General features: G+C 46.8%; 1 protein-coding gene across 1 annotated transcript in view; it reads left to right on the plus strand.

Annotated features, from left to right (window-relative positions):
* Positions 1-302: 302 nt before the first annotated feature.
* The window catches only part of LHX2 (LIM homeobox 2), a 204,092-nt gene continuing 178,471 nt past the window's right edge, over positions 303-25,923 (plus strand). Inside the window, exon 1 of the mRNA XM_085613743.1 lies at positions 303-481. The gene's annotated coding sequence lies outside the window, so the exon portion shown is untranslated. The remainder of the gene's footprint in view (positions 482-25,923) is intronic.

Below are 25,923 nucleotides of genomic sequence, written 5' to 3' on the forward strand. Positions count from 1 at the left end.
TTGGGGTGCTCTGCCAGGGCAGCCCACGGATCTCGGGGCGGTTGGTACCTCCCACACTCCTGCTTATTTTTCCCCCATATTTTTCTATTGTGTGAAAACGTTTTCCAAAATGAAGAGGAAATAAAATAGCCAATCACATCGTGGCACAAAAAAACATAAAGGAAGAAAAAAACACCTTCAGGATTGGCTGGTGTGGAAGTGTTTAGGGATAAACACGTTGGGTTGGAAGCCCCGCCCCCGTCGTCAGGGCGGTTTTTAGGTGTCTCTCTCTCTGCATTTATTTAGTGGTTGACTATCCCAGAGGCGGCTGGTGCAGAGAAGGCACGGACCGTGTGCAGTCGAGGCCGCCTGTCGCTGCACCACAGCAAACAATGCACGGGTGTGAAAAGTGCACCTGGGCTCGCTCGTGCACGAGAAGCCCTTCCTCGAATAACAGTGCAAGCAACCGGCCGCAAAGCGATTCGGCGCCTTGTCGGGGAGAGTAAGCGCTATATACATAAGCCACGCATAGCATGCAAGCAGCATTTGACCAGGACTAGGCTGGTCGAAGAGGTGAGGGGTGGGGGTTACTTATCTTGGTTAGTTTGTGTGTGAATACCAAGAATAAGTACAGGACCATATTTCCAAATGTTTGTTCTGGATAAAAGCATTTCTGTTATTTATGACATATTTGTATAAAAGCAGTTATATACATAGAAAGGGCGTTCTCCCAGAATAATCAGTCCTTCCTTCCTCCGCCCCCCCCCCCTCTCCCGCAAAAGAAGGCACAGACTATCTTCTGCCCTACAGCGTGTACTGTTGGCTTAAACGCCTCTGGGCGCTAGGGCTTGAGTGTCTCTTCGTGGACTCTCTGTCAGATTTTCTTTGTGTCTTCGTGGACCTGGGTATGGTGCACAGGGAGTGGTGACGGCTTACATGGATTTCACGAGCGACAGTAAAGTGTTTTCCCCAATATAACCGGGGCGAGAGGTGCCAGGACATTGAAAGAGTCATTTAACCGTAAAATGGACGTTTGTGATACAGCGCTCGTATTTTGCACTCTATATAATGCTCTAAATTTATTATATTGTCTGGGGGATGATAATAATATTTCCTTTCGGTCACTGAGTGCAGGGTACTCTTTTCTACAAGGAGCCCTTTTATTATTAAATGTGAGGCATTCTTCCGGCGCGTTGTTGATTTGTAAGATATCTCTGCAGGTTGGGCAAATGCTGCGGAGATTGGCGCGCAACCTCCGCAGAGTAGTGCGTGTTCTTTCAACGCTGGCGCAGCATATCCTTTGCGGATGTTGATAAAAGGAGTACCACCGTAGTAGGCGATCCTAGCACCTTGCGAATCGAATATATATGTCTATTTGTGGTGTGTCCTTTATAGATTGACAGTGACGCAACGCAAGGGGGGGCATATAAAGACACATATCAATCTGGGTGTAAACCCCTGAGCTCCAGACGCGGTCAGCTCAGGCACGCGCTCGCTGCTCCCAAACGCGCTGCTTACCGCCTGCAGGGGTGCGCCTGGTAACATAAAATGCAGAAACACGCCCGATGTTGCAAAAAAACAGGGGCCCCGGGGGCACGTGCCATTTTCCTCCGTCGCTCCTTGCACCCAAGAGGCAATCGATGCCCTGGGGATTGGTGATCAGAGATGCTGACCTTACATTGGATCGGACCCCCCCCCCCCCCTTCCGCCAGCTTCCACATGCATTAATATGTGTGTCTAGATGTCTCGCCCCCTTTATACCTCAACTTACTGCCCCCCCCCCCGGTTGCCCCCCCCCACCCCTCACCGTGCTTGAGGGTCTTCATGTTCGGGGCGTTTACCAGGGCCCCGGAGAAGAAATTGGGGAATCAGGTGACAATTGGGGCCCCCCACCATTCCTCCAAACCCTGGATCGGATAAAAAAAAAAACAGACATCATTCTGCCTGGGGCACACTGGTGTCCCAAAGGATGGTGCATTGCGCGAAGTATTGTATCTGGGTTCTAAATGTATGTAAATTAAATGTGCGCCCGCCCCTCCCATATATACAGCATGCTGAGGAGAACTGTGACAAGTACATGTTCGCTGTAATCTGGTTTTAACTGCAAGCCCCCCGCGCCCCCCCAGACACCATACCGTTGAGCTATTCTTTGCAGCAAATGTACCCCCAAAATAACTCAAGTCTAATCGGTGTCATAATAGTAATGTTTTTTTTTTGTAGTGACAGCACATACACAATTGCCCGTGCGTGCTTCACTAGTGCGCGCTTCACTAGTGCGCGTTAATACACAACTGAATGTTAGTTCTATCAAGCACTGGATAGGTGGCGGCTCAGTCGGTGTCATGGGGGGGGGGGGGGGTCATCTATCAAGCACGGGAAGGGTGGCCGGCTCAGTCGGTGTCATGGGGGGGCAGGCAGTAGATCTGTGCAGCAAGTGCCCAACCCACCGTGCTACCCGTGCGGCGAGTTGTTTTGTACTGTACTCTAATAGGGAACCCCAGCCTGCAGGACAGTATTAACGGGGACGAATTGCTTCATCGTGTTTCCTTCTGGTAGCGCTTCGCATAATGGTGTGATGATCTAAGCGCTTCTACGTATGATCAGGATCGTTATCGTTTACAATCAGTATAAAAAAGTTTGCAGGGGTCAAAGTACAGCGACTCCGGAACGGAAATTTACCTTCATTTTGCGGGTTCATTTTACTCCCCACTATGCAGAGCTTACTCCGTAAAAATATCTCGAAAAGCAAGCGATAATACAAGTGTATTGCATATAAATCAGAAGCCTTCCCTGATACTGGAGGGAAACAACAACATTCACACATGAAATAGGAAGGGATGAGGGGTGGGGGTTGAGAGAGCGAGAGGAGAGAGAGAGAACGAGAGACATGGTAGAGATCAAAACCAGGTAATAGAGAGAAAGTCCATGCAGAGAGTCAGTGTATGAGAGAGGGAGGGAGAGAGCGAGAGACTGAGCAAAGGAGGACACGTAGGTAATGGATAGAAAAGAGGGAACATTAGAAAGAATATCAGAGAAAGAGGCGAGACAAATCGATAGAAGGAAGAAGCTGGGAAAAGAGAGAGGACAAAATAAAGAGGCGAGAAGAGAGGTCGACGCAGAGAGATAGTGGCGAGTGTATGAGAGAGAGAGGCTGAGTAAGAGAGGGAGTGGAAAGAAAAAAGTGAACATTAGAAAGAAAACCAGAGGGTGAGGGTAGATAGAGCAATAGAAGGGAGGCGCGGGGAAGAGAGAGAGAGAGAGAGGAGTCGATGCACAAAGACAGTAGTAAGTGCAGGAGAAGAGAGGAAGAGGAGGCAGTAAAGGAAGAGAAGAACAAAGAGTGGAAAGGAGTGTCAAAGAAAGATGAAGCACTGGAGAGCGACGGGGACACTGCTAGAGAGAAGGAGACACACAGAGATAGAGTAAGGAGAAGGATAGAGAGAGAGAGAAAGGACTGGGGGGGGTGGGCAGGAAAGAGGGACAGGCTTCTAAATGTACTTTCCCTTAAAATGATAAAATGCATGGCCTAGAGAGCAAGTATTCTGTATGTATGGGACTGCACGCGAGCACCTAGGCTATATAGGTGGGGCGAGCAGGGGCGTGCCCCCTACAGCGCCTGCTCCTTCCTTCTATCAGGGAGTGGGGGGGGAGGGTGCCTTCTTGAACGCCATTCCTCATTTGAAGTAGGCCTGGGCTAAAATTCTGTTCCGCTCGCAGTAATTGCAATAATTTGATATTTTCGCGTTCCGCGGAGAGCGCGAAAATGTCAAAATTTTCGCAATCCGCATTTTATCGGAAATGTTTTGCTTGCTCGCGCTGTAAAATAATACCTTCTCGCGTGCACGTGATCGTCTTACCAGAATCCCCGCATTCGCCGACAAGTTTTCCCGATCCGGTCGCGTTCTCCACGAGATGTTGGATTGTTGATAGCCATTTGCGCTGTCTCGCGACAGTTCGCGCCCGCAGTAACGTCATTCGTCGCGCGATCATGTCTGTCTTCTCGCGATCATGCACCGCGAGATAAGTGAAAACAAGATGGCCGCGCCCGCGAGCAACCGCATGGGTAAGTTGGCGAGCCGCGACCACACAGAAAATACCGCGAACGGGCGGGAAAAAAACTTCCGCATCTTAGCGATATTTCCGCATGATTGCGGAGATTTTTAACATTTTCGCGATAATTTGCGAAAGTGAATTTCGCAAATTCCGCCCACCCCTAATTTGAAGCCCATGTGGCCCTACCTGTCTCAGTGGTCCCTTATTTACAATCCAGATAAGGTAGGGCGACCAGAATTTTAAAGCCAAAAACCAGAACATTTCACAAAAATAGAAGAAGGGCTGCAATTTTACTTCAAGCCAGCGCACTGAATGACAGCGTTCCTCTGCAGAGAATTACATACCAGGCAGTACACATACATAAAATGCAATTTTTAAACCCAGAAACGTGCCTGTTAATTTAATTGCAGTCTTGAAACAACTGCTAACTATCCCTGCTTTGCAAAACATTAAAGAAACACCTCCTGCAGTTTTCAGTCGACCCTTTTTAAAAACCGGGACATGAGCTACATTTCTTGAAATCTGCGGGACAGCTGGTGAAAACCCGGGAGCGTCCGGGCAAATCCGGGACCCCTGGTCACCTTAAAATAAGGCTGTCTCCCTCGTCTGTGTGTGTAGGGGGGGGGCGGTTTCCTATCTACCATCCTAAAGCGGGATACCTAAGGAGGGCGGGGCACAGAGACTTTTAGCGGTGGATGATACACTCAAATATAACACTGACTATGTAGCGCACAGCACAACACCCGGCACCACTTGGCACTTCAGTACAAGCTGTCCTCGTGCCTCGCTTCGCTCTCGGCCCCCCTCGCACGCCCCCCCACCAAATATACCATTTCTTTTTCGCTCTATCCGAGGAGCTGTGCTCTCACTGTGCAAGACGCAGAAAACATACGTACTCACAGTGGGAAGTCCACACTCCTAAAATAATGAAAAATAAGGCTGGAATAAACACATCATTAAAGGCGCCTCTTCGCGGGTTATTGCGACACCACAGGGCAGGTTTCCAAAGGATGGTGCGCCTCGGTGACAGCGCCTTCGCGAACGCGTATGGAGGGCTGGAACGTGCAAGAAGCAAACGTAACACGGAGCACGCACATGCACAAAGGTTCATTTGGTAATGTGCTCCTTGCGAACGAAAGCTGCTTCATGGCACATATGGGCCTCAGAGTAGAGGCGTCAAGCATAACGACAACAGGAACATCACTGGTCTACATCAACCATTAGAGGTACGAGCTATATTTAGTTTTTTTTTGTTTTTTACAGACTCTTCCTGGTGCTGCCAAGGTAGCTACCAGGTGAAGAAAACCAAGTCATAGGTAGGCTGCTTGCGTTAATCTCAGCCTGGGGTACTTACTCTGGCCACCGTTGTTTCATTGCTCACGGTGTCACTCCAAGCAGATACCAACTTTATGCAAATTGGTCTTGGTCCTCTTCCAATCGGATTGGCCCAGCCTGAACCACCAGGTTACCTTCCCTGGAACGAAAGTACAAGCAGCGCCCCTCCAGGCCACAGTAATTACCAGAGGCTGAGATGAATTCTATGTCAGGACAGGAGGCTCCGATTATGCTTTCTCATTTCTTTACTAGAAATGCTCAGCAGCCAATAAAAACACAGTATATGCAATAAAAAACTACAATACTCAGAAACACCAGGGTATGACGTGTATAACCATAGAGTCTGCAGTATAAAAGGACATATAGCAAGAACAACGTCCTCTTTCTTTGCTGCTCCGCAGCCAGTTAAGTCCTTCTTTCGTATTTTTAAACCATTTATGCAGTGTATTGTGTGGCATGTTTTGATATTGCTTAATATTACTTTACGGTTGTATGTAGCGCTAATGCGCGTTTGTTTTGCTGTTGCCATAGTAACATTCGCGTTGTTTCCTTGATCGCTCGCTGCACTTGTTCCGTGCAGGGAGCGTGTGGTTCACCTTCCTGTCGGGCGCTTCGCGCCCGCGTTTCTTGTGGAGAGGGAGACAGGGGCTTGGAGGCTCGCGCTAACGCTGCGAGTGCTCCGAATATTTCAAATACCAGGCGGTCGTTACCGCGCATGCGCGGCGGCCATATTTGTTGATTATATCAGGTGTTTTCTCCTGTCAGACTGCACGCTCCTAGCGCTAAGAGCCCACAGCCTTGGTATTTGCCCCTCATTACGCCCAGTTGCTGTTTTAAACCTTCTGGGTAGTACAATTACACATAGGCTTTGCCTAGAGTGCTAGTTTTTCTGCCAGCAAGCCCTCCCTCCACATTTTAAATTTATTATTAAGTGTTTAGATTTTTTAATCTACACTTTGGCTTGCTGTGGGGTTTTTCCACTCCCCCTGCATTGTGCCTTTGGCCACTATTGATTGTTATTTCTCCTGTGGGCATTGAATTTTGTTGCACTTTGTGTCAACATGGAAGAGTATTTTGAGGAGGAATATTATTATGAGGAGGATCCTTCTGGCTCTTTGGAGCAGGATTTGGTAGAAGCACTGGATCAAGGGGTGCAACATTCTGTGAATAAAGCGCTTGTGCGCGCTATTAATCCTCTGAAGCGTCATTTATCTCTTTACGCACAACAACAGGGTTGGTTACCTCCTGCCCGTGCGTCAAAGTCCCCTGTTAATCCTCATAAATCAGATTTTCAGAGATTGGCAAAGACACTGTCTTCAGACACGGCTTCCACTAGGGGGTCGGCTGGGACCTCGTTTTCTTCTCTTCATGACCCTGATGCAGATGATGCGCATTCTTCTTCTTCAGAATTTGAACCTCCTCCTCGAAAAAAGGCTCGCAAGGAGCATTTCGTGGACGCTCCTTCCAATCCTCCCATTCTAACTTTTGAACCGTCAGAAATTTTGCATCCCCATTCTTCCTCTTGGTTGCCTTCCCCAGCGGTGGCAGATTATGTACAATCCCACATTCGCCAGCCTTTTGATAAGGACGTCCGGGCACGCCTGAGATCCGAGTGCCCTCGTCCAGATTTGGCGGACCATCTGGCCGAGACCCCGGAGGTTGACCCGACCATGGTCACCTACCTTAAAAAGTACGCTAGAGACCCTAAAAAAGGTCTGGACAGATCATGGCGTTCTTGCCAGGATAAATTATTGTATTTCTTGGGCCCTCTCACTAAAATTTTAGATTTGGGCGTTCTGGCTAAAGAGTCTTCTGCACTCGTTAACCCTGACGAACTCATTGAATGGGCTCAGAGAGCCATCTGTCAATTGGGCAATGCCAATTGTGCGCTTTCATGTGAAAGACGTCGCTCCATCCTTCTTCGCCTGGATCCCAGGCTTGCGGAGCTTTCCACTTCTGAGGCCGGTCCCTTGGCTCAGGGGCTCTTATTTGGTCAGCCGCTCCTTAAAGAACTTTCGAATTTTGTGGCCACTTTCAGCGGCCTTGACAAGGCCCAAGCCTCGCTACGGCGGGCGTTTCGGCCGGTTTTTGCAAAGGCCGGACGTCTTAGGGGACGTTCGTTCGGCCGAGGAACACAGCAGAACTCTCAACGGGGTTTTCAGTCCCACAGCGGAGGTGGACAGGATACCGGCTTCACCACCCGTTCTAACTTCTATCCCTCCCGCAAAGGGAGGGGACAGTTCCGGAAAGGTCGCTTCGGAGGACAACAAGGGGGTCATCACGACTCCAACAATTCAGGTGAGGCTGATTCCTTTTTCCGAGGTGGTTTTGGGGGGAAGACTCCAATTTTTTCTCCACAATTGGCAGTTAATCTCCAACGATGCATGGGTTCTCGAAACTGTTCAGGGTTACAAGATAAAATTTTACCAGCCCAAACATCAATCCCTTCTTCCCACCCCGTTGGTGTTCTCTCTACAGGATCAGGAGATCATTTCATCGGAAATCGACTCCCTTCTTGCGAAGGGAGCTATTCTTCCTACTACCCGCCATCCAAGAGGGTTTGTCAGTTCGGTGTTTCTGGTTCAGAAATGAGGGGGCGGTTCCCGCCTGGTCCTCAATCTCAAAGAGTTCAACGGCGGAGTGGTTTACCGCCATTTCAAGATGGAAGGCATCCATCTTTTGCGAGATCTTCTCCGAGCGGGAGATTGGATGGTTCGTCTAGATCTCAAAGACGCCTATTTGTCAATCCCAATCTTCGGGCCACATCGGCGATTTCTCCAGTTCCAGTGGCAAGGGAATTGGTTCGAATACCAAGTCCTCCCCTTCGGCCTATCGTCGGCGCCCTGGTGCTTCACCAAGCTTCTGAAGCCAGTGGTAGAACACTTACGCGCTCGGGGTCTCCGCATGATCGTTTATTTGGACGACATTCTGATCATGGCAGATTGTCCTCACACATTGATCTTGCATCTCGAGTGGACGATCGATCTTTTACAATCTCTGGGATTTCTTGTGAACCCGCAGAAATCTGTCCTCATTCCTTCTCAGGTGATGGACTTTCTAGGCTTCCAGATCAATTCTCTGACCTGTCAGCTTCTTTTACCCACTCAGAAGATTCGTTACATCAAACAGGAATTGATTTCGATTATTTCCAATTGGATTGTATCATTGAGATCCATAGCTCGTGTAGTCGGTCTTTTGGCGTCTTCAATTCAGGCGATTTTCCCGGGTCCTCTGCATTACAGGGCATTACAACGGTTGAAGATCCGTCATCTTCAGCAGGGTCTTCGCTATTCAGATCAGATTCCTCTTTCAGAGGAGGAAAGGTGCGAGATGCAGTGGTGGCTGGACCACATGGAGGCCTGGAATGGGCGAGCCCTGTTCGGTTCCTCCCCGGAAATGGTAATAGAGTCCGATGCCAGCCTCTGGGGCTGGGGAGCCCGGTGCGGTCCCATTTCAACGGGGGGTCGTTGGTCCCCTCAGGAGTTGTCTCTCCACATCAATTGTCTAGAACTCCTGGCGGGATCCTTTGCGATTCGTTGCTTCACGCCTCTTCGGTCCAATTGTTGCATTCTTCTCCGCATGGACAATGTGTCCGCGGTTCGTTATGTCAACAAGTTGGGCGGCACGAGGTCCAAGATCTTGGCAGAGATCGCCAAAGATTTTTGGCATTTTTGTCTACAAAAGAAGATCACAGTTAATGCCGAGTATCTTCCAGGCCGCAACAATCAGATTGCGGATTGGCATTCGCGTCACCTTCGGGATTTCAGCGATTGGAGACTTCATCCTCGCATCTTTCGCTCCCTCCGTCGGTTTTGGGGGCAGAGTCAGATCGACCTGTTTGCCTCTCGCCTCAACACGCAGCTTCCCCGGTTCTTCAGCTGGAGACCGGATCCGGAAGCCCTGGCCACAGACGCATTTCTCCAAATCTGGCCTGCCCTTCTATGCTACGCCTTTCCTCCGTTCATGATGATTCCGAGAGTCCTGGCTCGCACAAGGCGTTATCATTCAGAGCTAATTCTGATAGCTCCTCTGTGGAGGGCTCAGCCTCGGTTCCCAGTTCTCCTGGAAATGTCTTGTGCGGTGCCGATCCTTCTTCCCCAGAAATGGAATCTTTTGCTGGACCCTCTCGGGAATCCGCATCCCCATATCCAGTCAGGCTCTCTCCGCCTTCTGGCTTGGCGACTTTCGGGGACCGTTGGTCGGTCCCAGGCCTTTCACGCGACGCTTGCAAATTCATCAGTGACTCTTGGGCACCCAACACTCACAAACGCTACTCAGGTTCTTGGAAACGATGGTGTGATTGGTGTGTTCAACGGGAGGCTGATCCCGTTTCTGCGGATGTCTCTTTAATTATTAATTTTTTAGCGTCTCTTGCTTCTTCAGGCTTAGCTTATCGGACGCTTAACAATTTCCGTTCTGCTATTTCAGCAGGCCATAGTCCTCTTGAAGGGAAACCTGTAGGTGAACACCCTTTGATTACTAAATTGCTCAAGGGTATACGTCTGACGACTCCTCCTTGTCCTAAATACACGGCTTTATGGGATGTATCTATTGTCTTGAAGTTTTTAGACTCCTGGCCTTCCAACTCCTTGCTTTCCCGCAAACAGTTGTCGGCCAAGCTGACAATGTTGTTATGTCTAGTTTCTTGCAGACGGGTGTCTGACGTTCGAGCACTAGACTTAGCTGGTCGTTCTTTTACCCCTGAGGGTGTCACTTTTCGACTATCTCGTCGTACTAAAACAAATACTTCACTGATCTCCTATCCTTCTTTTCCTCTCCGTCCCAACCTTTGTGTGGTCCAATGCGTTAAGGATTACGAGGTATGTACTGCTTCTTTACGTACAGATTTGCAGGGTCAACTGTTGATTGCTTTGCAGAAGCCCTTTCGCCCTGTGACCCCGGCTACTTTAGCTCGTTGGGTTCGCTGGCTTATGTCTGAGGCCGGCATTGATGTGTCCATTTTTGGTGCTCATTCGGCACGGGGAGCAATGGCTTCTAAAGCTTTTTCAATGGGTGTGACTTTGTCTGACATTATGAAGGCCGCAGATTGGTCCTCTGATTCCATGTTTAAATCTTTCTATTATAAACCTATTGATCAGGTGGCCTCAGTAGTGGTGGATAAGCTTTGAACAAGCATAATCGGAGCCTCCTGTCCTGACATAGAATTAAAAATTTGCGAACATACGTGACAAGAATTTTCAATTCTATTAAGGACAAGGAGGCGAGGATTATCCCACCCATTATGTTTTTCTGATGTATTTGTTTTGCATTTATACTGATGTTCTTGCATATGCATTGTATGTTTCTTCTGATAAGTGATTGTTCTCTGATATTTTTCCCCCCCTTTATATATTTTATTATATGGGATGTTTTTTACGGCAGTCTGTCTCTTTTCAGGTCCTGACCCGAAGTGATGAGGTTACGGCTTCTTCTGGTTTCTTCTGCATCTGTTCGCCTTCTGCTCCCAGTGTCCGGCGGCCTTCCAGTGCTGCGTGTTTTCTTTATGGTCTTCTGCTGTTGCTGATGGTTGATTCCTCCTTTTGGTCATCATAATTCTTGAACTGTTTCCTGTTATTTTGAACTGTTCTCCTCACCAAAGAAAGAGGACGTTGTTCTTGCTATATGTCCTTTTATACTGCAGACTCTATGGTTATACACGTCATACCCTGGTGTTTCTGGGTATTGTAGTTTTTTATTGCATATACTGCGTTTTTATTGGCTGCTGAGCATTTCTAGTAAAGAAATGAGAAAGCATAATCCTCGCCTCCTTGTCCTTAATAGAATTGAAAATTCTTGTCACGTATGTTCGCAAATTTTTAATTCAGGCATTCTGCTGATGACATTTTTCTTTCCAGTTACAAACTTTAAGTGTGAAGGGTATGCTCAGTCGCAGATGGTGTGCAAATATATACGTTCCATACAATTACCTTTGTCTGGGAATCATTTAGGCGTACCAGCCATTGCGTTTTAGGTCTTGCCTATGTCAGTGCAACCACTCTTGCATGCAAGAGATAATGTGTTTAACAAAGGGTTTAGGGCCCGCCCATTGCTTACCATTGGTGGGCTTCATTGTCGTTCTCATTTGATGCCTTCTAATTGGGCAGCACCAGCCTGCTTCACTTCCTCTTCCTTCTGCTGGAACACAGACCAAGTACTGATTGCTTCATTTGGATCAGTGTCTTTCCACTGCTGGTTCTATGGTGAGGTACTACTTTGCTATTCTTTCCTCTTCCACTGTCACCGTTGCTTATTCCCCTCCCTCGTCGTCGCTGTGTTGCTTCTTCCCCCAACCACACCTCCTTCTACCCACACCGCCCCTTATTCCTTATTCTCCTCCCACCTGTTGCATATTACTCTCCCACCACTCCTCTATCTTGCTTTTTCCACTCCCAGCTCTCAGTCCATGTTACTTCCCCTCCCACCCCATCTGTCTTGCTTCTTCCCCTCCCACCTCGTTTGTGTTTCTTAATGCCCTCCCTGCCCCCTGCCATGTTGCTTATTCTCCTCCCACCCTTTGTTGTCCCTCTTGCTCATTCCCCCCACGCCATAAGGAGAAAAATCATTATGACTCATCCAGTGCTGGCTCGTCATAGCACTATTTAAAAAACCCTGTTTCCTCCTACCAGCCGCCCTCTCGTTGTCCACTCCAACTCCATTGGCAAAGCCAATTGCTTGCCTTTAGGCGAGACGTATTGGCTTTGATAATGGTTTTTTGTTTTTCTCAGTGACACGCCGTAATAAATGCCCAGACGTGGGACCTGTGATGTTACAATGGCTGAAACGAATTCAGTCTTTCCACCCTCACTGCTTTTTTATTTTTGTGAGAGAGACGTCCTTAGATGAAGGGCTTGCCCAGTGGTTGGCCTTGTCTTCTCGGTGCCATGGAACTCAAGGTACTCTTCACTGATGAGACCTAACTAGGGGGCCAATTACGATGTTGTTTGAAAACTCTTCCGACTGAATCGGTTTCGGAATCATTTCCGACCGAATCGGGTTCTGCGAGTCCTACCGAACAATTACGATGCTTCTGGACATCGTTCGGTCGGACTCGCATTGACTTTAATGGGAGCCTGTGTTCCCAACAAGAACGCAGGCTCCCAGTGTAAAAAGGGGTGGTGTCTCAGGGCCGTAGCCATGAGTATATGTTTTGGGGGGCACAGCCCCCAGTAGGGACGAGGAAGTGTTCAGAGGAGGTGGCGTTGGTAGTAACAGTGATATTTTAAAATTTGCAGTTCGTTTTGTTTTGAAGAGAAAGAGGTTGGAAAATGGTTTAAAGCATGTTGGTCAAAACTGAACTCAGTTCAATGATAGCGGTATCAAATCCCCGAAGGAATAGGTGACGACTTTACTGTCGTAAGTTGTGCGCATCCCACATTTTGCCAGTAAAATTAGTCAAAATATGATCAGCTTTACAGACAACTTTACAATAAGTTTGGAGGTTTTTCTTCAATGTACTATTGTAATAAACTGAAGCATATAGAAAATTACAATGCACGTAGGATTCGGTCACATTAGTTAAAATGGCATACAACTTAAATACAGATTTACAGGTGATTTGGTGATATACCCTCTAACCTAATGATTGTTTGAAAAAAGTGAGGGCAGTGACACATTTAGAAGTACAATCAGCGAGTAACATTGATGAAAACGGAACCACCTCCCGCGCTACCAAACCTCCTCCAGACTGCACTGCAGTGCTGGGGGAAGGCACTGCGATATACTTTTAGTGGCGGTAGATATGCCGCTAACATTTCATTGGTAGGGATACCATTGGCGAGCGGCAGGCTGAAGCAAAGGGTACTTGGACCCTGGACGGATGTGGGTGTGGAGACTATTGGAACTTATTTTGGGGATGGGACACTTATGGACCACAACACTTTCATACGAGCTACGGGAGCTCCTGCCACACTCTACATGACACATGCTGCCCTACTGCACTTCATTAAAAGACAATGGGCCCCACACCGGGAGGAACCCCAGACAAATGGATTTGTTAAATCTCTGTATTACATGTGACGTGGATGCCACCTCATTAAATGGTTATACCTCAGTATCCGTGCGCATGCCCAAATCCCGCTGGACGCCACGCGGGTACAGTGGGTGGCAGATCTGGGATGGGACTTAATGGACAGGGAATGTGGGGACATATTGGAGTACCCACCGAAAATACCACGCAATGACAAGTTCAAGTTTTTTCAATGTATGATTATACACAGAGCTTACTTTACGCCGCAAAGGCTACACAGAATGTACCCGGAAACAGCACATCACTGCCCCTGACGTAAATTGCCTGAAGACGATCTCATTCATATGGTGTGGATGTGTGTTTGCCTTGGTGAGTTCTGGAGGGGGTTATACATATGTTGGAAGACATTACACGCCTGCCCATGGGGAGTACTGCTCTAGAGTGCATATTGGGTATTTGCAAACGGATGCAGACACAAAAGGTTCTGCTCCCTTTTTGGCAGGGTATGCTCAGACGTGAGTTCCTTGCTCACTTTGCCACTGGATTCAAGCAAGCCTGGCTGAAGATGGCTGAAATGCCAGAAACCGGTCCTAGGAAGCTTGTTTCCGGTCCAGGGAAGGCATGGCTTGGCAGTTCGGGCTGGATTGTTCCCATGAGGCACAGGGTCAGACTGATTTGCATATGGCCATGTCTGAACTGGGGTGGCAGAGTGGGCTAAAGAACGGTGATGGATTAAACCCAGATCTGTTGACTGGGTGTGAGTGTTTGATTGGTTCTGATGCTCCATCCATCACTACCCCCTTTTGTACCGCTTTGTTCGCCATAAGTTGGCAGGGTATGCTCAGACGTGAGTCCCTTGCTCACTTTGCTACTGGATTCAAGCAAGCCTGGCAGAAGACGGCTGAAATGCCAGAAACTGGTCCTAGGAAGCTTGTTTCCGGTCCAGGGAAGGCATGGCTTGTCAGTTCGGGCTGGACTGTTCCCATGAGGCACAGGGTCAGACTGATTTGCATATGGCCATGTCTGAACTGAGGTGGCAGAGTGGGCTAAAGAACGGTGATGGATTAAACCCAGATCTGTTGACTGGGTGTGAGTGTTTGATTGGTTCTGATGCTCCGTCCATCACCACCCCCTTTTGTACCGCTTTGTTCGCCATAAGTTGGCAGGGTATGCTCAGACGTGAGTCCCTTGCTCACTTTGCCACTGGATTCAAGCAAGCCTGGCTGAAGACGGCTGAAATGCCAGAAACCGGTCCTAGGAAGCTTGTTTCCGGTCCAGGGAAGGCATGGCTTGGCAGTTCGGGCTGGACTGTTCCCATGAGGCACAGGGTCAGACTGATTTGAATATGGCCATGTCTAAACTGGGGTGGCAGAGTGGGCTAAAGAACGGTGATGGATTAAACCCAGATCTGTTGACTGGGTGTGAGTGTTTGATTGGTTCGGATGCTCCGTCCATCACCACCCCCTTTTGTACCGCTTTGTTCGCCATAAGTTGGCAGGGTATGCTCAGACGTGAGTCCCTTGCTCACTTCGCCACTGGATTCAAGCAAGCCTGGCTGAAGACTGCTGAAATGCCAGAAACCGGTCCTAGGAAGCTTGTTTCCGGTCCAGGGAAGGCATGGCTTGGCAGTTCGGGCTGGACTGTTCCCATGAGGCACAGGGTCAGACTGATTTGCATATTGCCATGTCTGAACTGGGGTGGCAGAGTGGGCTAAAGAACGGTGATGGATTAAACCCAGATCTGTTGACTGGGTGTGAGTGTTTGATTGGTTCTGATGCTCCGTCCATCACCACCCCCTTTTGTACCGCTTTGTTCGCCATAAGTTGGCAGGGTATGCTCAGACGTGAGTCCCTTGCTCACTTTGCCACTGGATTCAAGCAAGCCTGGCTGAAGACGGCTGAAATGCCAGAAACCGGTCCTAGGAAGCTTGTTTCCGGTCCAGGGAAGGCATGGCTTGTCAGTTCGGGCTGGACTGTTCCCATGAGGCACAGGGTCAGACTGATTTGCATATGGCCATGTCTGAACTGGGGTGGCAGAGTGGGCTAAAGAACGGTGATGGATTAAACCCAGATCTGTTGACTGGGTGTCAGTGTTTGATTGGTTCTGATGCTCCGTCCATCACCACCCCCTTCTGTACCGCTTTGTTCGCCATAAGTTGGCAGGGTATGCTCAGACATGAGTCCCTTGCTCACTTTGCCACTGGATTCAAGCAAGCCTGGCTGAAGACGGCTGAAATGCCAGAAACCGGTCCTAGGAAGCTTGTTTCCGGTCCAGGGAAGGCATGGCTTGGCAGTTCGGGCTGGACTGTTCCCATGAGGCACAGGGTCAGACTGATTTGCATATGGCCATGTCTGAACTGGGGTGGCAGAGTGGGCTAAAGAACGGTGGTGGATTAAACCCAGATCTGTTGACTGGGTGTGAGTGTTTGATTGGTTCTGATGCTCCGTCCATCACCACCCCCTTTTGTACCGCTTTGTTCGCCATAAGTTGGCAGGGTATGCTCAGACGTGAGTCCCTTGCTCACTTTGCCATTGGATTCAAGCAAGCCTGGCTGAAGACGGCTGAAATGCCAGAAACCGGTCCTAGGAAGCTTGTTTCCGGTCCAGGGAAGGCATGGCTTGGCAGTTCGAGCTGGATTGTTCCCATGAGGCACAGGGTCAGACTGATTTGCATATGGCCATGTCTGAACTGGGGTGGCAGAGTGGGCTAAAGAACGGTGATGGATTAAACCCAGATCTGTTGACTGGGTGTGAGTGTTTGATTGGTTCTGATGCTCCGTCCATCACCACCCCCTTTTGTACCGCTTTGTTCGCCATAAATTGGCAGGGTATGCTCAGACGTGAGTCCCTTGCTCACTTTGCCACTGGATATAAGCAAGCCTGGCTGAAGACGGCTGAAATGCCAGAAACCGGTCCTAGGAAGCTTGTTTCCGGTCCAGGGAAGGCATGGCTTGGCAGTTCGGGCTGGACTGTTCCCATGAGGCACAGGGTCAGACTGATTTGCATATGGCCATGTCTGAACTGGGGTGGCAGAGTGGGCTAAAGAACGGTGATGGATTAAACCCAGATCTGTTGACTGGGTGTCAGTGTTTGATTGGTTCTGATGCTCCGTCCATCACCACCCCCTTCTGTACCGCTTTGTTCGCCATAAGTTGGCAGGGTATGCTCAGACATGAGTCCCTTGCTCACTTTGCCACTGGATTCAAGCAAGCCTGGCTGAAGACGGCTGAAATGCCAGAAACCGGTCCTAGGAAGCTTGTTTCCGGTCCAGGGAAGGCATGGCTTGGCAGTTCGGGCTGGACTGTTCCCATGAGGCACAGGGTCAGACTGATTTGCATATGGCCATGTCTGAACTGGGGTGGCAGAGTGGGCTAAAGAACGGTGGTGGATTAAACCCAGATCTGTTGACTGGGTGTGAGTGTTTGATTGGTTCTGATGCTCCGTCCATCACCACCCCCTTTTGTACCGCTTTGTTCGCCATAAGTTGGCAGGGTATGCTCAGACGTGAGTCCCTTGCTCACTTTGCCATTGGATTCAAGCAAGCCTGGCTGAAGACGGCTGAAATGCCAGAAACCGGTCCTAGGAAGCTTGTTTCCGGTCCAGGGAAGGCATGGCTTGGCAGTTCGAGCTGAATTGTTCCCATGAGGCACAGGGTCAGACTGATTTGCATATGGCCATGTCTGAACTGGGGTGGCAGAGTGGGCTAAAGAACGGTGATGGATTAAACCCAGATCTGTTGACTGGGTGTGAGTGTTTGATTGGTTCTGATGCTCCGTCCATCACCACCCCCTTTTGTACCGCTTTGTTCGCCATAAATTGGCAGGGTATGCTCAGACGTGAGTCCCTTGCTCACTTTGCCACTGGATATAAGCAAGCCTGGCTGAAGACGGCTGAAATGCCAGAAACCGGTCCTAGGAAGCTTGTTTCCGGTCCAGGGAAGGCATGGCTTGGCAGTTCGGGCTGGACTGTTCCCATGAGGCACAGGGTCAGACTGATTTGCATATGGCCATGTCTGAACTGGGGTGGCAGAGTGGGCTAAAGAACGGTGATGGATTAAACCCAGATCTGTTGACTGGGTGTGAGTGTTTGATTGGTTCTGATGCTCCGTCCATCACCACCCCCTTTTGTTCCATTTTCTGGACTTGGCGCTTATAGTTGTAAAAAGGTCCTTCACCATGCGTTTGAAATCAGCCAGACCCAACACCCTATGTATGTGGTATAATGAACTGCTTCGATGGGCGGGAGATGAAACCACGGCGCTGCGTAGAGCGGAGGCCCGTGGCCTAAGGAAAAATCCAATCTCCTTGGAGTGGGATGCAGTTGTGGTAGCATATAGAAATATCAACCCAGACGATACCTCAGCCGTTCCAAATACTCAATAGTAACTGCAATCGCATAGTATTATGTGTATTAACCACTGAAGGGTATAGATTGAGCAGTGTGATCAGCAATTGGACACAAAGACATCTAACTAGCTATAGAAGGTCAATTGATTGATACACTGAATAGCCAGAGCCGGCAGGAGGGGGGTGCGTGTTAGAGGGGAGGAGGGCGGGGTTATTGGGTGTTTGTTTGTTATAAGTACTCTGATAAGTGACCTGTACAGCATAGTGTGAACATTTACTGCACAGAAATAATTGTTGGATGTAATTCCTGAGGGTGATCACGATGTTGGCTATGTAACATATTGGATGCAGGCCTTATAAACCCCAGAATCACTACGATGTATATGAAGATATGAACAATGTTTTTTGTTTTGGAAACAAAGAAAAAAACAAAACAATAACATTTGTTTAAAAAAAAAAAACATTGATGAAAACGGATAGAATTAACAGACAAGTTTATAGGCCAGGAGTTAGTACTTTAAAGAATCCAAGAGTAAAATATCTGTTTTAATTTTTTTTAGCCTAAAGCATCAGTGTACAGTTGGTATGGTTCAATATCAGTTCTATAGATGGCTTAACCGTGACAGACAAAAGTCTTTGGAATTGATATACATTAGTGCCTGCTCCTGTGGGTTGCAGAGTTTGTGATAGAACCTTATCAGCGAGCATCCATAAACAGGTCTGTAAAGATCCCTAACTGATCAAATATTCCAGGTCCTCAAACAACGTTATAAGTCCATGCCGGTACCCTTTAGCAACCTCCAGTAAAATTGTATTTACAATATATATTTGAAAATGCAATAACCAATCAGATTTTCAATTACTAAAAATAAACAGAGTTTACTATCAAATGCAAGATTTTAGTTTTAGAAAAATATTCTCAGTTCCCCCAAACAAGTTATCAGTAGATTAAAAACATATTTTACATCCTTAAATACCATGTTTTTAATTTTCAGGAAATGTGTGTTTGGTGTGACTTTTATCAAGTATGTTCAACTAACAGTACAACAAATGGATTGATTGTACCTAACATGTCCATTCGTCCATATGCCTTGCAAAGGATGGTCATATTATTTTTGGGCTCATGTTATAAGATTGTCATTCATTGTGTGCCAATAATATGTCAAAAATCACCTTCACTACACTACCGACAGCTCTATTCTAGAAGTGGGTGCCATCATGCCATAGATGCTCACAGTAAGGGCACCAGTATGACAGGTTCGGCATAATAAAATGGGTTGGCATCATCATGCCATAGATTCCCACAATAAGCCAAGAATCACCACCTGTATATTAGACTCACCATTATAACAGGAGTGAAACCATCTGGTTGTGAGGGGTGGACCAATTACACAAACTTCCTCAAGCATTTAAAATTTGAATTGGATAACGGAAAACTGTAATTGTTTACTTACTGCCTTGTATGCTGGTGCTATCGGGTTGGTGACTAGGTTACTCCCTACACTGCTTCCCACCCAATAGGAGGGTTGGACGTCAGCTGGGAGGGGGGCGGAGTCCTTGACGCTGGAACAGGCTTTAAATTCATGCCTGCGGCGCGAGCGCTCGTTTAAGCAGTTTCCCTCGTGACTCTGTTCACTCTTGTCACTCTTGTTTTTTAACTTGCACGCTCGTCGATCTTTTTAAAATTTGAATTGGAAAACGAAAAACTGTAATTGTTTACTTACTGCCTTGTATGCTGGTGCTATCGGGGTAGTGACTAGATTACTTCCTACACTGCTTCCCACCCAATAGGAGGGTTGGACGTCAGCTGGGAGGGGGGTGGAGCCGGGGCATGGGGCATGTTACTCTGCCCAAAAATATTATTACTCAGCGGCCAGTCTTAAAAATATGGCACTTAAAAAAGAACAACTGCTAGAAACTTATCTGGTACAAAAATTGCAAAACCTGGAGATATTAAACCCTAATCCCAGACCCTACACCCTCGCCACAAACATAGGTGGACAACTCTTTAGCCCGACAGCCCCGCCTACATCTGTTACAAGTACAGCTCGGAATAAACGGTGAGTTCAAGATCTCAATGTGATGTATCTTAACATGCGCTCCATGGTCAAGCATCAACTAGAAATTTTTAACATATTGACTTCTGACTCTCCTGACTTGCTACTATTGACTGAAACTTGGCTCACGGAGCAATCTTCCCCTGAGATCCTAACAGCTATTCCGGACAACTATTTGTTTTATCACACTGACAGATTGCCAGGGAAAAGAGGGGGTGGAGTGGCGGCTGTTATAATAAAAGAATTACATGTTTCCACTATGCCTCACTTTGAACTGCCATCAGTTGACTCATTAGTAGTTAAATTGGACCTACTCAACAGTACCCTTTTGTGTGTGGTATTGTATAGACCCCCTAAATCAATGCCTGATTTTCCCAAAGCTCTAGCAAATCATATTGCATCCCTGACTACAGACTATGATAAAGTTTTGGTCGTAGGTGATCTGAACTATTGGGCTAATGAAGTAGATGAGGGAACTTTGTCTATGGAACTTACGGAGTCCCTCACTAGCCTCAACCTTATCCAATATGTTCATTCCCCTACACATACCGGAGGCCACACCCTTGACCAAGTGTGGTCTACAAATGTTCCCGTACACAACTTGGTAACTCAACCCTGCATTTGGTCAGATCACTATTTCATTAGCTTCAAACTAAATAATCTGTCACTATTGAAACAAGTATCCTCCTCTAGAAGCACGTTCAGAAATTGGAATCGGGTTGATCTGAAAGCGCTCCTGGATACTCTCTCCTCTGAGCTGTTTTCCTCTGATGGAGACTTAGACAATAGGGAAAGAGAGATCACTGAATGGCAAAGGAAGGCATTTAACATCCATGCTCCCCTTCAGACTAAAATCTCTTGCCTTAGGCAACATGAAGCGTCTAAATGGTTCACTAAGGAGTTGGGAGTCCTAAAACTTCAAGTACGCCAAGCTGAACGTAAATGGCAGAAATTGTACTCTATAGAGGCCATAACAAAATACCTAGCAAAACTAAAGGAGTACAAAATAGCTATTGTGGAGGCAAAAAGAGCCTTCTTTACCAATAATGTACTCAAATCTGATAATAGCTCCAAGGAAATTTTCAGGATCGTGAAAGAACTTTCGAATCCTAGCCGCGTGTCTCCTCCTGTTAAAGCCACCCAGGAATAATGTAACGATCTGAATTCATTTTTTGTTCAAAAAATAAAAAAAATTCAAAATTCTATTGTTTGCAGTAATAACAATACCAATCCTTCCTTTTTTTAAAACCTTTTCCATGCTAGATAGGAAATGCTTTCTGGAACTGGTAGCTAAGGTTAAATCTGGCTCCCGTAAGGAGGAATGCCCCATTAACATAAAGAAAGCAATTTTTCGGGCTTTTCCCGATCCCTTCCTTGAGCTTATTAAACTTTCCCTGTCTCAGGGAACTGTACCTTCAGACTTTAAGGAAGCGGTAGTCATTCCATTTAAAAAAATCAAGGTTTAGATTTTAATAAGTTGGAAAACTACCGACCCATTTCACTGCTTCAGTTTCCAGCACAATTACTGGAAACTCATATGGCATCCTGTTTCAGTTCTTTTTTTGAAGCATCCAAGTTTTTGGACACCCATCAGGCGGGTTTACGTCCCACACATTCCACCGAATCTGTGATCCTGTCTGTCCTGGAAGATCTTAAAGGACAGGCTGACATTGATCACAATCATGCTCTGATCCTCCCTGACCTGTCTGCGGCATTTGACACCGTGAACCACAAAACGTTTTTTGGCCGTATTTCCACAGCAGGTCTTGGGGGCTCGGCATTGGCTTGGTTTGGGTCCTTTTTAGAAAACCGCAAACAATCGGTGTGGCTTTCGCCCTACAAATCCAATACTGTTGAAATGAGTTGTGGCGTTCCACAGGGCTCCTCTCTGTCGCCGATCCTTTTTAACATTTACATTTGTCCCCTTAGCTTGAGTCTTTGGCAGAGGGGGGTAAAAATCTTTAACTACGCGGACGATATGCAGCAGATTTTTACTTTGGAGAACTCTTCCGAATACAAAGATTTTATTTGGAATTCTATGATGTATGTAAAAACCTGGATGGATAAGAAGCAACTAAAATTGAACTCGGAAAAAACTGAAATAATCATCCTAAGCAACAAACTTATTCACTGGAACACCATCTTACTGGCCACCTGAGCTAGGTGTGGCCCCAATTCCTAAACCATCGATCAAGAGTTTGGGTCTTTATATAGACTCTGACCTCTATATGAGCACCCAAATCAATAGAGTAACTTCTGCCTGCTTCATCCAACTTCATAAACTGCACAAGATCAGACGTTTCTTTAGCAGAGAAGCTAGCATTCAAATTGTGATTGCCCTTATCCTTTCAAATTTAGATTATGGAAACGCCCTTTATATCTGAGACACTGTCTTCAGATGATTCAAAACCAAGCAGCTAGAATCATCCATCTTAAGGATAGGAGATGTCACATCACCCTTTACTTAAAGATCTTCACTGGCTTCCAGTGGAGCAGCGGGTGATGTTCAAAATTGGCTTCATACTCTTCAAAGCCATTCAAGAAACCGGATCCTAGTTTTATTATCTCATGCATTAGGAAGCACCTGCCTGAGCGCAATTTGAGATCGGAGCATTTGAATCTCTTGGAGGTGCCCAGAATCAAATGGAAACGGATAGGTGGGACCCGGTTTTCCCATCTAGGTCCGAAGTTCTGGAACTCATTGCCTACTCCTATCAGGCTGGAGGCTGATTACATGCGGTTCAGGAAGGCCTTAAAAATCTGGCTGTTCTCCCTAGCTTATAACTAGTTGTGCCTCCTTTTGCTTTCACTCTTTTTCCTGCTTAAACCTACTAGCTCCAAGAGACCTGTTGGTGAATGTGCGCTTACATAAGTTCCTAAATAACATAACATAACATGTACACATATGCAAACACACACTTATGCACTTTCTCACATACACAAGCACACACAACAGCAGCTTTCAGCCTTGTTTATATACTCACTCTGCCACCATGTCTCCCTGTAGCTGCCTTCTGAATCACGTTCCTCTACTTGTCTCCCACTGCCTGGCAGGCCCTACCCCGCAGTTATATTGCGACTGACAGCTCAATGCCTGTAATACAGCCTATCGACACATGGCTTTTAAATCACATAACTAGATTTTTGTATAGGCTCTGCCTTGTCAGTCACATTGGAGTGGCACAAGTCCTGTCTTTGGCTTTGGAGTGCTGTGGAGAGCTATGTGACATGTTTTCTGGAGTCTTCTCTTTAACAGAACAATAGTGCCTCAGTGTTCCAAAGAACACAAATTGTTCAAGTGTGACAGTTCGAACCTGGACCGCTAGCCCATCAGATGTGCAGTTGTTTTCAATGTCACTCCGAGGACGTGGAACTGCACAGCAGAGCATTTCGCACAATGTCACAGCTTTAGAGTGATAGGAGAAAAATCAGGAACTGCACTATAAAAACGAATGTCCACTAAGAATAATACAGTAGACTGTATTGTAATTAACTTCAGACACCCCTCTACAGTTAAATTCATCCTTGGCAGTATCAGCACGTATTTCTCCCCTCCTACTTTCATAACCTCTTTGCCATTGGGCTATTTTTGCAGACCCCATTACAGATCACCCAGCCCTGCCCCACCACCTTTTCCACTGTATAATAGGTTCAGCGCATTGTCTGAGCCGGGTACCCTGGACTGACCATCAGTTACCACCCCAGATTTAGTAACCAGGAATTATATTAACACACCTGGCTCAGTGGGGGAATTGTCAACTTACCCCACTACAAAGGCCTTCAATGGCACTAAAGCGCCTACATTGTCATCCCACCCTAAAGTCATTAGCCATTCCATCGCCACGCCAACATCGAATTATAATTTGACAATTCTGAGTTGGAACACAGCAGGTCTTAATGCGAAAGTAAAAATTAGGGACTGGGTGGACTGGGTTTTTAACTTCGACATCTTAATGTTCCAAGAAACTTGGTGTACTAGTCCCCTACTTTTTGAGGGTTACAGCTGTTATAATCAAATTGTACCGATCCCGGCTACGGGTAGACCTAGTGGGGGACTATCCATCTGGGTCTAAATCAGGGCAGAAGTTAAAATAGAACTGTTGGAAACAAACGATATGAGCTTTCAGGCCCTGCTTTATATCAGTAGAATAAGACTATGTTTAATTAATTTTTATAATAACGATTTTACAACACATCCTAATATGAATTTTATAAAATTGTTTGATTTTATTGATGAAATCACAGACGGTCAAAAGTATGGCAAACTTGGTGGTATATGTTTAGGAGGAGACTTCAATGCACATATTTACCGTAAAACCCCTCCTTGCAAAAAGAGGTGAAGAATTGTCTAACCATCTAGCCACACGGGACCTAGTTAATGTTATGGAAAAGACAAATATTGCCGCAAATAAAGGTCCCGTGGCCACCTATGTCGGGCATGGGAGTGCATCCACAATTGATTATGTATTCATAACCTCCCTGCTCGCGGATCTTTTATTAGAGACCACAGTCGTTAGCACTATATACAGTGACCATCATCCGATTTTATCTTGTTTCAAATCTACTAAAAAAATGGTGAACCAGAGAGAAATCGGGGCTAAAAACTTAGCTGTGTCGACAGACAAACTTAGGGTGGTCTGGAAGGGGATTGACAATAAGGGGGTGCTAGCTCGTATTATAACATCTCAGCCTTTACTAGTATCCACCTGCCTATCCACCGATAGCCTCGGATATGTTATCGTTGAAGCATTTTCAGGGCTGTGTAAGGCTATAAAAAAGGAGATTTCCAAACCAGCCCTAGTCAACATCAATAAAAATCCAAGATGGTTTGACAACCTATGCTCCAAAGCAAATAGGCAACTAAGGGCTGCCCTTACAGCTGATCCACCAGTTCAGTTACTGGTGAGGACTCTGAGGTCAAGATACAAGCGTACCCTAAAAACAAGATCTGAAGAGCTTTTAAAAACCCACTGGGAATCCCTTGTATGCACAGCAGCAACGAAGGACGTTGCTGGGTTTTGGAGCGAGGTCAAGAATCTGAGATCGATTGGATCTAATATCACCCCCATAAATTGTAGCATATTAGGGGATGTGTGGGTAGAGCATTTCTCAAATATTTATATGGCACCGACCCCTCTTATGGTAAATCTTCAGCCCCTTAAGTTACCGAACATTTCCATAATGGAGGTGGAGGATGCCATTTTACAAAGTGCAGGGAACAAAGCTCCTGGCCCTGATGGACTATCCATCGACTTAATCAAATCAGAGCCTGACTTTTGGTCACCTTTACTGTGCAATGTTTTTAATAATCTATCTAATACCCTACTGCCTGATTCTTGGTCTAATAGCATCATTGTACCAATTTTTTAAAAAGGTAACAGACTTGACCCTGGCAGTTATCGTCCAATATCATTAATTGATAACACATTGAAGATTTTGGGCAGGGTCATTTTTAATAAGGTCAGTAATTGGGCTGAAGAAAACACGATTTTACACCCATGCCAGCTAGGCTTCAGAAGCAATGTAGGGACCGTGGAGCAATGGCTAAATCTAAATTTAGTATTAGCCAAATACACTATAGCTAAAAAATCCCCACTTTATTTAGGTTTCATGGATTTAAGTTCTGCTTTTGATTTTGTTAATCGCTCCCGTTTATGGTCAGTTCTGTTGAGTTACGGCTTAGATGAACCTTTGGTCCACTTTTTGGCCCACCTACACAGTGACTTAAAAGCCCGTGTTCGAATAAACAATGACGGCGAGGTCTCGGGCGAGATTTTAATTGGCAGGGGGGTAAGACAAGGCTGCGTCTTAGCCCCCCTGCTTTTTATTTTATACATAAATGAACTAAGCACATCTTTGGGCAAACTAACTACCGACGTCCCGCTCATCAATGGTAATCCACTTCCTGCACTTCTTTATGCGGATGATGCGGTCCTCATGGGCCGCACACCCAATGCACTGCGCACTTTAATCTCAGGTTTTGTCTCTTACATGGCCGACCTCGGCTTATGCACAAATTTTTTAAAATCCTATATAATGTCCTGCGGCCCAAAGAAACATAAAATTCACCATATCATGTCAGGGAACAATGTTTTAAATAGCACTTGCACTTTCCCTTACTTAGGCCTGTTGATTTTTGACTTTGGATCCTGGCAACCTCACGTTGCCAGAGGGAGGAACAAACTGGG

This window comes from Triturus cristatus, chromosome 1_2, assembly GCF_964204655.1.
Source record: "Triturus cristatus chromosome 1_2, aTriCri1.1, whole genome shotgun sequence".
In the NCBI taxonomy this organism is placed as follows: domain Eukaryota; kingdom Metazoa; phylum Chordata; class Amphibia; order Caudata; family Salamandridae; genus Triturus; species Triturus cristatus.